Here is a 17,597-nt window from a genome sequence, read left to right on the forward strand (position 1 = left end):
GAGGCCGAAATGTTGAATAAAAAATTTCTTTTAGAAACTTTAGAATTGGGAAAGAATTTTTGGCAAATTTCCAGAGTTAGAGGAAATTAAATGGAGTTCAGAGCTTTTCAGGTAAAAAAGACCAAGTAAGCACTTTTACTTCAGTTGAAGCCTAAAGGCCATAATGGAGGTTTGCAGACAAGGATTAGAATACACCTATAGTTGAAAATTCATAATAAGGCCATAGTTTTGTTTTAAATAATCTACTCCATAAATATTTTCTTATCTGCAGACATTTTTGGCTAGAGAAAGGTAATGTCCTGCTCTCATAGAGTCTCAAAGGTACTTAGAGGTGAGGGCTTAGGGCCTTCTCAGATCTTTCCTAAGCTTGTGTAGCCTTTTATGTTTCAGAAATGTGTCACTTCTCATCAAAGCTTTCTGTGAGCATCTTATTTTTCAGATTCTTCTTTTCTTTTAAGGTTTTTAGTTAGCTTAGCAGATTTATAAAGTGCCGAGGTAGGTGTGACAGGCATTCTCCAACATGCACACAGAGCCTCTTGCAAAGACTGAAAACTTTATTCATTCCAGATGTCTAAGGAAATTACTGTTCAATTGTTAACAGAGCATTAAGCTAATTGAACAAAGTATTAAGTGGGCATAACAAATGGAGACTTTACAGAATTATTTCAGAGATGCCACTAAAACACAATCTGGAGCAAAAATGCCTTAAGTCTTCAGAGTACAAATATGTAACTGAATAGAATTGCGTTGCTGGTGGTGAAGCAGAATGGGTAGAAGTAATGAATACAATGTTGTATATTTTTAAAAAATACATTACTTGGCTGGGTGCAAAGGCTCACACCTGTAATCCTAGCATTTTGAGAGGTCAAGGCAGGAGGATCAGCTGAGGTCATTACTTCAAAACTAACTTGGCCAACATGATGAAATCCTGTCTCTACTAAAAATACAAAAATTAGCTGGGGGTGGTGGCATGCACCTATAGTCTCAGCTACTTGGGAGGTTGAGGCAGGAGAATTGCTGGAGCCTGGGCAGGCTCAGGTTGTAGTGAGCTGAAATTGAGGCACTGCATTTCAGCCTGGGCAACACAGTGAGACATCTCTAAAATAATAAAAATAATGCAGAAGAAGGCTTCAGAAGGTGGGTAATAACAAATTCCTCTGAGCTAAGGGAGCAGCTTCTAACCCAAGGAAAGGAAGCTAAGAAACTTTTAAAAATGTTATACAAATTGCTAACTAGAATAGCCAGTTTGGAGAGGAGCATAAATGACCTGAAGGAGATGAAAAACACAGCACAAGAGCTTCATGAAACATACACAAATATCAATAGCCAAATCAACCAACCAGAAGAAAGGATATCAGAGATTGAAAATCAACTCGAAATAAAATGAGAAGACAAATAAGAGTGAAAAGAAACAAAGCCTGCAAAAAATATGTTATGTGAAAAGACCACATCTACCTTTGATTGGTGTACCTGAAAGTGATGGAGAGAATAGAATCAAGTTGGGAAACACTCTTAGATGTTATTCAGGAGAAATTTTTCAACCTAGCAAGAGAGGCAACATTAAAATCCAGGAAACACAGAAAACAACACAGATACTCTTCAAGAAGAGCAACTGCAAGACACAGAATCGTTAGATTTACCAAGGTTGAAATGAAGGAAAAAAATATTAAGGGCAGCTAGAGAAGAAGGGTGGGTTACCCACAAAGGGAAGCCCATCAGATTAACAGTGGATCTTTTGGCAGAAACACTAACAGCCAGAAGAGAGTGGAGTCCAATATTCAACATTCTTAAATAAAAGATTTTTCAACTCAGAATTTCATACCCAGCCAAACCAAACTTCATAGGTGAAAAAGAAAGAAAATCCTTTACAGGCAAGCAAATACCAAGAGGTTTTGTCACAACCAGGCCTGCCTTACAAGAACTCCTGAAAAAAGCACTAAACATAGAAAGAAACAACTGGTTCCAGCCACTGCAAAATCATACCAAATTGTAAAGACCACTGATGCTATGAGAAACCAGCTGGCATAATTATGACAGGATCCAATTCACACATAACAATATTAACCTTAAATGTAAATGGGATAAATGCCCCAATTGAAATACACAGACTGGCAAATTGGATAAAGAACCAACACCCATTGATGTGCTGTATTTAGGAGACCCATCTCACGTATGAAGACACACATAGGTTCAAAATAAAGGGAAAGAGGAAGACTTACCAAGCAAATGGAAAGCAAAAACAAAACAAAACCAAACAGGGATTGCAATTCTAGTCTCTGATAAAACACACTTTAAACCACCAAAGATCAAAAGAGACAAAAGTGGGCATTACATAATGGTAAAGGGATCAATTCAACAAGAAGAACTAACTGTCCTAACTATATATGCACCCAAAACAGGAGGACGCGGATTTACAAAACAAGTTCTTAGAGAACTATCAAGAGACTTAGACTCCCACACAATAATAGTGAGAGACTATAACACCCCATTGTCAATATTAGATCAATGAGACAGAAAATTAACAAGGATATCTAAGATTTGAACTCAGCCCTGTACCAAGCAGATCTAATAGACATCTATAGAACCCTCCATCCCAAATCAACAGAATATACATTATTCTCAGCACCACATTGCACTTATTCTAAAACTGATCACATAATTGGAAGTAAAACACTCCTAAGCAAATGCAAAAAAAAAAAAAAAAAAAAAAGAAAGGAAATTATAACAGTCTCTCAGACCACAGTGTAATCAAATTAGAACTCAGGATTAAGAAACTCATTTAAAACCACACAACTACATGGAAACTGAACAACCTGCTTCTGAATGACTACTGGGTAAGTAACAAAATTAAGACAGAAATAAAGATGTTTCTTGAAAACAATGAGAACAAAAACACAATGTACCAGAATTTCTGGTTCACAAAGCAGTGGGTAGAGGGAAATTTATAGCACTAAATTCTCACAAGAGAAAGCAGGAAAGATCTAAATTGACACCCTAATATCACAATTTAAAAAACTAAAGAAGTAAGAGTGAACAAATTCAAAAGCTAGAAGACAACAAGAAATAACTAAGATCAGAGCAAAACTGAAGGAGAAAATTAATCCAGGAGCTGGTTTTTGGAAAAGATCTACAAAATAGACCACTAGCCAGACTAATGAAAAGACAGAAGAATCAAATAGTTGCAATAAAAAAAATCATAAAGGGGATATGACCGACGATTACACAGAAATACAAACTACCATCAGAGAATACTATAAACACCTCTATGCAAATAAACTAGAAAATCTAGAAGAAATGGATAAATTCCTGGACACATACATCTTCCCAAGACCAAACCAGGAAGAAGTTGAATCTCGAATAGACCAATAACAAGTGCTGAAATTAAGGTAGTAATAAGCAGCCTACCAACCAAAAAAAGTTTAAGTCCAGATGGATTCACAGCCAAATTCTACCAGAGGTACAAGTAGGAGCTGGTACCATTCCTTCTGAAACTATTCTAACCAGTAGAAAAAGGGAATCTTCCCTAACTCATATTATGAGGCCAGCAACATCCTGTTAAAACCTGGCAGAAACACAAGAAAAAAAGAAAATTACAGGCCAAAGTCCCTGAAGAACATTGATGTGAAAATCCTCAATAAAATATTGGCAAACCCAATCCAGCAGCATATAAAAAAGTTTATCCATCATGATCAAGTTGGCTTCATCCCTGGGATGCAAGCCTGGTTCAACATATGCAAATCAATCAATGCAATCCATCACATAAACAGAATGAATGACAAAAACCACATGACTATCTCAATAGATGTAGAAAAGGCCTTCAATAAAATTCAACAGCACTTCATGTTAAAAAACTCTCAACAAAGTAGGTATTCATGGAATATATCTCAATAAAGAGTTATTTATGACAGACCCACAGCCAATATTACACTGAATGGACAAAAACTGGAAGCATTCCCTTTGAAAACCAGCACAAGACAAGGATGCCCTCTCTCATCTCTCCTTTTTAACATAGTATTGGAATTTCTGGCCAGGGCAATAAAGTAAAATTTTTTTAAAAGGTGTTCAATCAGGAAAAGAGGAAGTCAAATTGTCTCTTTTTGCAGGTGACATGATTGTATACTTATAAAACCCCATGTATATCTTTTCATTAGTTGGAGTCATCAATTTTTTCAATGCTTTATCATTGTTATTATAGAGATCTTTCACACTCTTAATTAAATTTATCCCTAGGTATTTCGCTTTTTTGTACTTATTGTAAGTGGGATTGCTTTCTTAATTTTTTTTCAGATAATTTGCTATTGATGTAGAGAAATACTACTAAATTTTGTATGTTGATTTGATATCTTGTAACTTTACTATTGTAATTTGTTGATTAATTCTAAGAGTTATTTTCTGGAGTCTTTGGGGTTTTCTATATATAGACCATGTTGTCTGCAAACAGAAACAATTTGACTGCCTGTTTTTCAGTTTGGATGCCCTTTACTTTTTTCTCTTGCCTGACTGCTCCAGCTAGGACTTCTAGCATTATGTTAAATAAAAGCGGTGATAGTGGGTATCTTTGTTGTTCCAAATCTTAAAAATAATGCTTTCATCTTTTCCCTGTTTGGCAGTATGTTCATGATGGATTTGCTCTACATTGCTTTCATTATGGTGGAGTATATTTCTCCTATCACTATTTGTGGAATGTTTTTATTATGAAAAGTTGTTCAATTTTATCAAAAGCTTTTTCTATGTCTTCTGTGATTATCACATTGTTTTTGTCCTTCTCTTTATGTTATCTATCTTATTTATTGATTTGTGTATGTTAAACAATGTTTGCATCCATGAGATGAATCTTAATCAATGGTGTTGGATAATCTCTTCGATATGTTGTTAGATTTTTTGCCAGTATTATATAAGGATGTTTGCATCTGTGTTCCCCAGAGATATTGGTCTTTGGTTTTCTTTTTCGTTGTGTCCTTTTGTGGTTTTGGTATTCATGTAATGCCGGCCTCATAAAATGAGTCTGGAAGGATTTCCTCCATTTAAACTTTTTGGAATAATTTGAGAAGAATTTATATGAATGTTTTGTTAAACGTTTAATAGAATTCAGCAGTGATGCTGAATAAAGTAGTGTTTCTGAGCTTTTTGATATCAAATTTTTATTACTAATTTGTTATTAGTGGGTTTAAAGTTTTCATTTCTTCATGATTCAATCTTAAGTTGAGTGGGTCCAGGAATTTGTTGAATTTTCCAATTTGTTTGTATATAGTTGCTCATAATAATTTCTAACAATCCTTTGCATTTCTGTTGTATCAGTTGCAATGATTTCTTTTTTTGTCTCTGGTTTTATCTATTTGAGTCTTATCTGGTTTTTTTTTTTTTTAATCCAGCTAAAAGTTGGTCAATTTTGTTCATCATTTCAAAACACCAACTTTTTGCTTCATTTCTTCATTGATTTATTATTATTTTTTTTTGTATTTTTAAGTCCCTATATTCAAATTAAACTTTTGGTTCCACGAAAGAAATAGCAATCGAATATAAATTTTCTCAGCAAGGCAATTTACTTTTACAGAAGAGAGTGCCTCAATGACTAGAGCACACCTGAACAAGGGAGGGGAAGGAGTTTTTATCTGTGTTGCAAGTAGCCCCTACTGCTGTGTTTTTCCCCTGTTGGCTAGGGTTGGACCACATAGTCTAAGCTAATGGCAGTTGGTTATTTTAAAAAGAGCAGGGATATGAGCCAGAATGGCAGATTGAGCAGTTTTGGTGGGAAAGATGGTTATAGAACAGGTAATTAAAGGAGACTCAGGTCAAAGCAGGCGACCAGGAGAACAAATGTGAACTACTACTGATCAGAGCTGGTGGGGAGGTTGTTTACTGAAATTAGGGGCAAGGAAACAAGGAAGTTAAACTTTAAAAGAGAACAAAGAACAGAAAAACTGAACATATGGCCATAGCGATTCTTTGAAGAGAAACTTAAAACTCACTGTATTTAACAACTCCTCCCTCTTCAATTTTACAGTTCTTTCTCTTCAAACTTTCTTAACATGTCTTGGCTTAGCTGTTCTGCTTGATTCTCTAAAGAAGAAGCTTTTCTGAATAAGGTGATGGAGGGTTAAGGGGCGCTTTAATAAATGCCATTTCTATGAGTCTTTTCACCATCCCATGGATACACGGTATGACACAAAACCTGACAAGAATGAGTACACCTACTATGGCTGCAAGAGAAGTAAGAATTGGGCTATGATTCCTTTCCATTTACTGAACCATTATTCTAGCCACCCTGTTGAAGGTGTCATTTACCCCTGAATTTTTTACTAACTCATTGAACCGAGCAGGTATACCTTGCAAGGAAGGAACCGAGCAGTTATACCTTGCAAGGAAGGAACCCCTGATGGAAGGAAGTACAAGAAGACAATTAGAGGATAAAAGATCTTTCCTATGAAAGTAACTGATACAGAGACAAAAATAAGGGATTTGCTCGTGTTTAAGTATATAATAATATAAGTATAGAACAATCCTTGATGTTGTGATCCCAAGATTATGTGCATTACCAAGAGATAATCCCAAAACAAGCCACTGCTATGTGGCTTCTTATCTCCTTTCCTATATTTTAGAGTCCACTATTGCATCATGAGCCTGCTCAAGATTTCTATTCATTTCACATGGCTGGAAGGCCTGCTTTTGTCTTGACACTGGGTATTACTGTGGTTATAATAAGATTTAAGGACTTACCTTAAGAGTTTATATTCCAGTCTGTGAGACATGAATAATTTAAAGTTCATGTGAAATGTACTATGTTAGAAGTATTAATGAATGTTGTGGAAAAGAGAATGAATTGTATGCCCTGATATATAAATGAAGTTTTCATAGAATATATAACATCTGAACTGAATCTGCAAGGATGTGTGAGGAATATTGGCAAGCAGAGTAGAGGGAAAGTCCATTCCAGATTAAAAATAAAAACAACAAACCTGGAATCTGAGATTGAACTTGAAGTCACCAGTCTTTTTATGGAGTGGTGAAATACTACTATTGTCTGAGATGTGAAGAACTTGGTGGAAAGTGTGGAAAGAAATAAGGTTATTAGCATTGCTTGTTGCCAGTTGGTGACATTTCTTTTTACACCTAGCAATGGCAAGGTCTTGACATCTTTTTTTAAGGAGATATGTGTCATGGTTACAATTATCCTTCAGATTGCAGATAAGAAGAAATATATTTTTGAGTATTGGGTCAGAAGTAAAGAAGTAGAGATAGTATTGTGTATTATGCCAGTTAATATAGGGGTGCTTGTGTGTGTGTGTGTAAGAAGATGTCACTGGCAACCCTCAGACAGAAGTTCCAACACACACATACAGAAAAGATCTTTTTGAGATTGTACACGAAAAGAAATATGAACTGAGGAAATAAACAAGGTTTGAGTATCAATAGAAGAAGCCATAGTTTCATTAGTCATCCATTAATATATTTCTTCATTTCATATTTATTTAAGTCCTTCCTGTGTTAACTCACAAGCAGAATTAAATGAGTAATAAACTTGTGTATTATTTTTAGAAAAAAGAACTTGTGCTGGAGAAGGCCTGGCCTACATGAATCTGTTTTTAATCCTGGCCACTGCCATAAAGCATTTTATATTAAAACCTCTGGTTGATCCAAAAAATATTGACACCTTCCCAGTTCACAACTGGTTTGGCCCTGTACCATGCCTCTATGAACTCTGTCTTATTGAGACAAGAAAAATTTTCTTATCACCCTTGAAAAGTGTGCCTTGGGGGTGTGGCTCATTTCCCCAGTGCCCTGCTGCTCAAACTTCTAGGAAGACCATGGAGACTAGCTGGCTGTGTGGCTCTGACTTCATGGCAGTATCCAGGGGTGAATGTTTATAGTTCCTGAAGCCCAGCGTGCACTTTTAATTTAGTCATCTGGATGGCTTGTGTTGGCTCAATTAGGGTCCCTGTCTAAATAAAAGACAGAGGGTTTTCTGTATCCCAAGGTTTCTTGCGATGATGTACCAGAAGAAATGGATCACACATGGGCTTGGAGAATGAATGTAAGGTTTTATTGAGTGGAAGTAGCTCTCAGCAGATGGGGCAGTCAGAAGGGAATGGAGTGGGAAGGTATTTTTTTCCTGTAGTTGGGCTGCTCAGTGGCTGGATCTCCTTGACCACCCCAGTGAAAGTCTGCATCATTCTATTGGTTGGCCTGCAGGTGCCTACTGTAATGCAGTCTGCCAGTGTGTTCTACTGGTGTGCTCCTATTGATGTCCAGCTTTTGTGTTGTTCTGCTTATGTGTTCCTCTTGATGTCCAGCTGATTGCGTCTCTGCCTGCTAGTGTATTGGGGTTTTGAAAGGCACAGGTTGGGGGCATAGTGGGCTGGGGTGGTCTTGGGAAATGAAACGTTTGGAGATAAAAACAGAAATGCCTATTCTTATCTTGAACATGGGCACAGGTCTGGGTGTGAAGCCCTAGCCAGGCACCCTGCACTTCTCCCAGCAGTGCCCTTCCTCCTTTCTGTATTATTATTGCAGTCTGAAGAAAGGGCAAACTGCCGGACTGCAGAGCAAAGCTCTCCAGCCTCATGTGAACAAGGCAGATGCTTCTTTTTTTTTTTTTAAATTGTACTTTAGGTTCTGGGGTACATGTGCAGATCTTGCAGCATTGTTGCATAGGCAAGGTGGTTTGCTGCTTTCATCTCCCCATCACCTATATATCTGATATTTCTCCCCTCATTATCCCTCCCCTACCCCCCACCCCACTGACCACAGTGTGTGATGCGCCCCTCCCTGTTTCCACGTGTTCTAATTGTTCAGCTCCTGCCTATGAGTCATAACATACAGTGTTTGGTTTTCTGTTCTTGTGTCAGTTTCCTGAGAACGATGGTTTCCAGATTCATCCATGTCCCTATGAAGGACACAAACTCATTGTTTTTTATGGCATATGGTATATATGTACCACATTTTCTTTATCCAGTCTATTGATGATGGAAATTTGGGTTGGTTCCAAGTCTTTGCTATTGTAAACAGTGCCACAATGAACACACGTGTGCATGGGTCTTTATAATAAACAATTTATAATTCTTTGGGTATAAACCCAGTAATGGGATTGCTGGGTCAAATGGCATTTCTAGGTCCTTGAGGATTCGCCACACCGTCTTCCACAATGGTTGCACTAATTTACACTCCCACCAACAATGTAAGTGTTCCTATTTCTCCACATCCTCTCCAGCATCTGTTGTCTCCAGATTTTTTAATGATTGCCATTCTAACTGGCATGTGATGGTATCACAATGTAATTTTAATTTGTATTTCTCTAATGACCAGTGATGATGTGCATTTTTTCACATGCTTCTTGGCCTCATATATGTCTTCTTTTATAAAGTGTCTGTTCATGTCCTTCCCCCACTTTTGAATGGGTTTGTTTTTTTCTTATAAATCTATTTTAGTTTTTTATAGATTCTAGATATTAGCCCTTTGTCAGATGGGTAGATTGCAAAATTTTTTTCCGATTCTGTTGGTAGCCAGTTCGCCCTAATGATTGTTTCCTTTGCTGTACAGAAGCTCTGGGGTTTAATTAGGTTCCATTTGTCAATTTTTGCTTTTGTTGCCAATGCTTCTGGTATTTTAGTCATGAAGTCCTTGCCTATGCCTATGTCCTGAATGGTTTTGCCTAGGTTTTCTTCGAGGGTTTTTGTTGTTTGGTTTTATGTTTAGACCTTTAATCTATCTGAAGTTAATTTTAGTGTAAGGTGTCAGGAAGGGGTCCAGTTTCTGCTTTCTGCACATGGCTAGACAGTTTTCCCAACACCATTTATTAAAAAGGGAATCTTTTTCCCATTGCTTTTGTCAGGTTTGTCAAAGATCAAATGGTTGTAGACGTGTGGCATTGCCTCCAAGGCCTCTGTTCTGTTCTATTGGTCTATGTCTCTGTTTTGATACCAGTACCATGCTGTTTTGATTACTGTGGCCTTGTAGTATAGTTTGAAGTCAGGCAGCGTGATTCCTCCAGCTTTGTTCTTTTTGCTTAGGATTGTTTTGGCTATGCAGGCTCTCTTTTGGTTCCATATGAAGTTTGAAGTAACTTTTTCCAGTTCTGTGAAGAAGATCATTGGTAGCTTGATGGGGATAGCATTGAATCTATAAATTACTTTGGGCAGTATGGCCATTTTCATGATGTTGATTCTTCCCAACCATGAGCATGGGGTGTTTTTCCATCTGTTTGTGTCCTGTCTTATTTCATTGAGCAGTGGTTTGTAGTTCTCCTTGAAGAGGTCCTTTACATCCTTTGTTAGTTGTATTGCTACGTACTTTATTCTCTTTGTAGCAAATGTGAATGGCAGTTCATTTCTGATTTGGCTCTCTGTTTGTAGGTTATTTGTGCATAGAAATGCTTGTGATTTCTGCACATTGATTTTGTATCCTGAGACTCTGCTGAAGTTGCTTATCAGTTTCAGGAGATTTGGGGCTGAGATGTTGGGGTCTTCTAAATATACAATCATGTCATCTGCAAATAGAGGCAGTTTGGCTTCCTCTTTTCCTAATTGAATACCCTTTATTTCCTTTTCTTGCCTGATTGCTCTGCCTAGAACTTCTAATACTATATTGAATAGGAGTGGTGAGAGAGGGCATTCTTGTCTTGTGCCAGATTTCAAAGAAAATGCTTCCAATTTTTGTCCATTCAGTATGATATTGGCTGTTGGTTTGTCATAAATAGCTTTTATTATTTTGTGATATGTACCATCGATACCTAGTTTATTGAGGGTTTTCAGCATAAAGCGCTGTTGAATTTTGTTGAAGGTATTTTCTGCATCTATTGAGATAATCACATGGTTTTTGTCTTTGGTTTTGTTTATGTGATGGATTACATTTATAGACTTGCTTATGGTGAACCAGCCTCAAATCCCTGGGATGAAGCCTATTTGATTGTGACTAATAAGCTTTTCGATTTGCTCTTGCATTCTATTTGCTAGCATTTTTTATTTTATATTTTATTGCATTTTAGGTTTTGGGATACATGTGAAGAACATGCAAGATTGTTACATAGGTATACACATGGCAATGTGGTTTGCTGCCTTCCTCCACATCACCTATATCTGGCATTTCTCCCCATATTATCCCTCCCCAACTCCCCACCTCACGCTGTCCCTCCCCTAGTTCCCCCACACAGACCCCAGTGTGTGATGCTCCCATCCCTGTGTCCATGTGTTCTCACTGTTCAACATAAACCTATGAGTGAGAACATGCGGTGTTTGATTTTCCGTTCTTGTGTCAGTTTGCTGAGAATGATGGTTTCCAGGTTCATCCATGTTCCTACAAAAGACACAAACTCATTGTTTTTTATGGCTTCATAGGATTCCATGGTGTATATATGCCACATTTTCCCCATCCAGTCTATCATTGATGGGCATTTGACTTGGTTCGAAGTCTTTGCAGTAAACAGTGCTGCAATGAACATTCGTGTGCATGTGTCCTTATAATAGAATGATATATAATCCTTTGGATATATACCCAGTAATGGAATTGCTGAGTCAAATAGTATTTCTATGTCTAGGTCCTTGAGGAATCGCCATACTGTCTTCCACAATGGTTGCACTAATTTACACTCCCACTAAGAGTGTAAAAGTGTTCCTATTTCTCCACATCCTCTCCAGCATCTGTTGTCTCCAGATTTTTTAATGATCACCATTCTAACTGCCATGAGATGGTATCTCAATGCAGTTTTGATTTGCATTTCTCTAATGACCAGTGATGATGAGTATTTTTTCATATGTTTGTTGGCCTCATGTATGTCTTCTTTTGTAAAGTGTCTGTTCATATACTTTACCCACTTTTGAATGGGCTTGTTTGTTTTTTCCTTGTAAATCTGTTTTATTTCTTTGTAGATTCTGGATATCAGCCCTTTGTCAGATGGGTAGATTGCAAAAATTTTTTCCCATTCTCTTGGTTGCCTATTCACTCTAATGACTGTTTCTTTTGCTGTGCAGAAGTTCTGGAGTTCGATTGGGTCCCATTTGTCTACTTTGGCTTTTGTTGCCAATGCTTTTGGTGTTTTGGTCATGAAGTCCTTGCCTATGCCTATGTCCTGAATGGTTTGGCTTAGGTTTTCTTCTAGGGTTCTTTGTGGTGTTAGGTTTTATGTTTAAGTCTTTAATCCATCTGGAGTTAACTTTAGTGTAAGGTTTCAGGAAGTGGTCCAGTTTCCCCTTTCTGCACATGGCTAATCAGTTTTCCCAACACCATTCATTAAACAGGGAATCATTTCCCCATTGTTTATTTTTGTCAGGTGTGTCAAAGATCAGATGGTTGTAGATGTGTGGCATTGCCTCTGAGGCCTCTGTTCTGTTCCATTGGTCTATATCTCTGTTTTGGCACCAGTACCATGCTGTTTTATTACTGTAGCCTTGTACTATAGTTTGAAGTCTGGTAGCGTGAGGCTTCCAGCTTTGTTCTTTTTGCTTAGAATTGACTTGTATATGTGGGCTCTCTTTTGATTCCATATGAAGTTTAAGGTGGTATTTTCCAGTTCTGTGAAGAAGGTAATTGGTAGCTTGATGGGGATAGTGTTGAATCTGTAAATTACTTTGGACATTATGGCCGTTTTCACAGCACTGATTATTCCTAACCATGAGCATGGAATGTTTCTCCATCTGTTTGTGTCCTCTCTCATTTTGTTGAGCAGTGATTTGTAGTTCTCCTTGAAGAGGTCCTTTACACTCTTTGTTAGTTGTATTCCTAGGTATTTTATTCTCTTTGTAGCAGCTGTGAATGGTAGTTCGTTCTTGATTTGGCTCTCTTTAGGCTTTTATTGGTGTATAGGAATGCTTCTGATTTTTTCACATTGATTTTGTATACTGTGACTTTGCTGAAGTTGGTTATCAGTTTCGGGAGATTTTGGGCTGAGACAATGGGGTCTTCTAAATATGCAATCATGTCATCTACAAATAGAGACAATTTGACTTCTTCGTTTCCTAATGGAACACCCTTTATTCCTTTTTCTTGACTGATTGCTCTGGCTAGAACTTCCAATACTATATTGAATAGGAATGGTGAGAGAAAGCATCCTTGTCTAGTGCCAGATTTCAAAGGGAAGTCTTCCAGTTTTTGCCTATTCAGTATGATATTGGCTGTGGGTTTGTCGTAAATAGCTTTTATCAATTTGAGATACGTTCCATCAATACCTAGTTTATTGAGAGATTTTAGCATAAAGGGCTGTTGAATTCTGTCAGTGGCTTTCTCTGCATCTATTGAGATAATCATGTGGTTTTTGTTTTTGTGTTTGTAGCCTTGTGTATGTTGAACCAGCCTTACATCCCCAGGATGAAGCCTACTTGATCATGGTGGATTAGCTTTTTGATGTGCTGTTGCAATCGGTTTGCCAGTATTTTCTTGAAGATTTTTGCATCTATGTTCATCATGGATATTGGCCTGAAGTTTTCTTTTCTTGTGGAGTCTTTGCCAGGTTTTGGTATCAGGATAATGTTGGTCTCATGAAATGATTTGGGAAGGATTCCCTCTTTTTGGATTGTTTGGAATAGTTTCACAAGGAATGGTATCAGTTCCTCTTTGTATGTCTGGTAGAATTTGGTTGTAAACCCATCTTGACCTGGGCTTTTTTAGTTGGTAGGCTGTTGATTGCTGCCTCAACTTCAGCCCTTGTTATTGGTCTATTCACGGTTTCACCTTCTTCCTGGACTAGGCTTGGGAGGATGCAAGTGTTGAGGAATTTATCCATTTCTTCCAGGTTTACTAGTTTATGTGCATAGAGTTGTTTGTAATAATCTCTGATGGTGGTTTGTATTTCTGTGGAATCTGTGGTGATATCCCCTTTATCGTTTTTTATTGCATCTATTTGATCTTTCTCTCTTTTCTTTTTTGTCAATCTGGCTAGTGATCTATTTTGTTCATCTTTTTGAAAAACCAGCTCCTGGATTTATTGAATTTTTGAAGGGTTTGTGTCTCTATCTCCTTCAGTTCTGCTCTGATCTTAGTTATTTCTTGTCTTCTGCTAGGTTTTGAGTTTTTTTGATCTTGCTCCTCTAGCTCTTTCAATTTTGATGATAGGGTGTCTATTTTAGATCTTTCCTTGCTTCTCATGTGGGCATTTATTGCTATATATTTTTCTCTCAACACTGCTTTACACGTGTCTCAGAGATTCTGGTATGCTGTGTCTTTGTTCTTGTTGGTTTCGAAGAACATCTTTATAACTGCCTTCATTTCATGGTTTATCCAGTCAACATTCAAGAGCCAGTTGTTCAGTTTCCAAGAAGTTGTGTGGTTCTGCGTTAGTTTCTGCATTCTGAGTTCTAACTTGATTACACTGTGGTCTGAGAGACTGTTATGATTTCTGTTCTTTTGCATTTGCTGAGGAGTGATTTACTTCCGATTATGTGGTCAGTTTTAGAGTAGGTGTGATGTGGTGCTGAGAAAAATGTATATTCTGTGGATTTGGGGTGGAGAGTTCTGTAAATGTCTATTAGGTTTGCTTGGTCCAGGTCTGAGTTCAAGTCCTGGATATCCTTTTTAATTTTCTGTCGTTGATCTGTCTAATATTGACAATGGAGTCTTAAAATCTCCCACTATTATTGTGTGGGAGTCTATGTATCTTTGTAAGTCGTTAAGAACTTCCTTCATGTATGTGGGTGCTCCTCTATTGGGTTCATATATATTTAGGATCATTAGCTCTTCTTGTTGCCTTGATCCTTTTACCATTATGTAATGTCCTTCTTTGACTCTTTTGATCTTTGTTGGTTTAAAGTGTATTTTATCAGAGACTAGGATTGCAACTCCTCCTTCTTTTTTCTTTTCTTTTCTTTCTTTTTTTTTTTTTGGCTCTCCATTTGCTTGGTAAATCTTCAACCATCCCTTTGAGCCTATGTGTATTCTTGCATGTGAGATGGGTTTCCTGGATACAGCACACCAATGGGTTTTGGCTTTTTATCCAATTTGCTAGTCTGTGTCTTTTGATTGGGGCGTTTATCCCATTTACATTTAGGGTTAATATTGTTACGTGTGAGTTTGATCCTGCCATTTTGATGCTAGCTGATTGTTTTGCCCATTAGTTGATGCCGTTTCTTCATTGTGTCGATGCTCTTTACTGTTTGGTATGTTTTTGGAGTGGCTGGTACTTGTTGTTCCTTTCCTTGTTTAGTACTTCTTTCAGGAGCTCTTCTAAAGCAGGCCTGGCAGTGATGAAATCTCTGAGTAATTGCTTGTTTGTAAAGGATTTTATTTCTTCTTCGCTTATGAAACTTAGTTTGATTGGATATGAAATTGTATATTGAAATTTCTTTAAGGATGTTGAATATTGGCTCCCACTCTCTTCTGGCTACCTGGGTTTCTTCTTAGAGATCCACCGTGAGTCCGATGGGCTTCTCTTTGTGGGTGACCCAACCTTACTCTCTGTCTGCCCTTAGCATTTTCTCCTTCATTTCAGCTGTGGTGAATCTGACAATTATGTGCCTTGGGGTTGCTCTTCTTGAAGAATATCTTTGTGGTGTTCTCTGTATTTCCTGTACTTCAATATTGGCCTGCCTTGCTAGGTTGGGAAAATATTCCTGGATAACATCCTGAAGAGTATTTTCCAGCTTGGATTCATTCTCTCCGTCACATTCATGTACATCTATCAAATGTAGATTCGTTCTTTTCACATAGTCTCATATTTCTTGGAGGCTTTTTTCATTTCTTTTTACTTTTTTTTCTCTAATCTTGCCTTCTCATTTTACTTTATTGAGTTGACATTTGACCTCTGATATCCTTTCTTCTGTTTGGTCACTTCAGCTGTTGAAACTTGTGTATGCTTTGTGAAGTTCTTGTGTTTTTCAGCTCCATCAATTCACTTATATTTCTTTCTAAGCTGTTTATTCTCATTAGCATTTCGTCAAACCTTTTTTCAATGTTCTTAGTTTCTTTGCATTGGGTTAGAACATGTTCTTTTAGCTCAGAGAAGTTTCTTATTACCCACCTTCTGCAGCCTGTTTCTGTCAATACATCAGGCTTATTCTCTATCCAGCCTTGTTCCCTTGCTCCTAGGGAGTTGTGATCCTTTGGAGGAGGAGAGGCATTCTGGTTTTGAGTGTTTTCATCCTTTTTGTGCTGCTTTCTTCCCATCTTTGTGTATTCATTTCCCTGTGGTCTTTGTAGTTGGTGACTTTCAGATAGGGTCTCTGAGTGGACGTCCAGTTTGTTGATGATGAAGTTATTTCCTTCTGTTTCTTAGTTTTCCTCTAACAGTCAGGACCCTCTGCTGTAGGACTGCTGGAGGTCCACTCCAGGCCCTGCTTGCCTTGGGCCCACGTGAAGCAGCTGCAGAACAGTAAGAATTGCTGCCAGTTTGTTTTTCTGCTATCTTTGTCCCAGAAGGATACCCGCCAGATGTCAGTCTGAGGTCTCCTTTATGAGGTGACTCTTTGGACATAGGGGAGTCAGGGAGCTGCTTGAGGAGACAGTCTGTGCTTTAAAGGAGCTCAAGTGCCGAGCTGTGAGCTCTGTTGTTCCATTCAGAGCTGCTCAGCAGGTACGTTTAAGTCTGCTGCTGTTGCAGAACTCATAACAGCCTTTTTTTTCCCCCAGGTGCTCTGTCCCAGGAAGGTAGGGCTTCATTTATAAGTTTCTGTCATGCTGCTGCCTTTTTTGAGGGCTGCCTTGCCCAGCGAGGAGCCTAGTCACGGTTAGCCAGCAGAGGCTTTGCTGAGATGCTGTGGGCTCTGCCCAGCTGCCATGTGAACTTCCCTGCAGTCCTGTTTATAGGGGTATAGTTAGAACTGCCTCAGCAATGGTGGCCTACCTCTCTAATGGCGGACTCTCTCTGTAATGGTGTGCTGCCTCAGCAATGGTGAACTACCTTGGTAGTGGTGGACTGCCTCGGTAATGGCAGACGCCTCTCCCCCACAAAGTTGGACCATCCCAGGTTCAGCTGTGCTTGCTGTGAAACTCTCAATCCAGAGCATTTCAGATAGCTGATTTTTGTGCGTGTTGGACCGGCTGAGCCTGATTACCTGGCTCCCTGCCTCATACACCTTTCTTTTCAGTTGAACGGGTGACTCTGTCTCCCAAGTGTTCCAGTCACCATTTCAAATGGTACCTGGATTTGTGTGATTTATTGTGCAGACACCCACTTTGCTGGCTGAAACAGCCACTGGAGACTTGTGGTGCTTTTTCACCTGGGAATCTCCTGGCCTCGCTCCCTGTTTAAGTCCCCTTTTTTTCAGTTGAATGGGTTACTCTGTCTCCCAGGCATTCCAGTCACTTGTTTACAAGGCACCCAGATATGTATGATTTCCCGTGCAGTGACCCAGTGCACAGGCTGAAACAGCCATGCTGGAGATTTGTGGTGCTTTTTCCACCCCCAGGAATCTCCTGGTTTGTCTCCCTGTTTCAGTTCCCTTATGAGTTTAACAGGTGACTCTATCTCCAAGGCATTCCAGCCACCTGTTAAAAAGGCACCCGGATCTGTGTGATTTCCTGTGCAGCGACTCATTGTGCCAGCTGAAACAGCCGCACTGATGATTTGTGGCACTTTATTGCCCGGGAGTCTCCTGGCCAGGCTTCCTGTTTCAGTCCCCTTTTAATCAGTTGAATGGGTGACTCTGTCTGCCAGGTGCTTCAGTCACCAGCTGAAA

The sequence above is a fragment of the Sapajus apella genome, unplaced genomic scaffold (assembly GCF_009761245.1).
Source record: "Sapajus apella isolate SASKATOON/1434 unplaced genomic scaffold, GSC_monkey_1.0 scaffold58, whole genome shotgun sequence".
Lineage (NCBI taxonomy): Eukaryota > Metazoa > Chordata > Mammalia > Primates > Cebidae > Sapajus > Sapajus apella.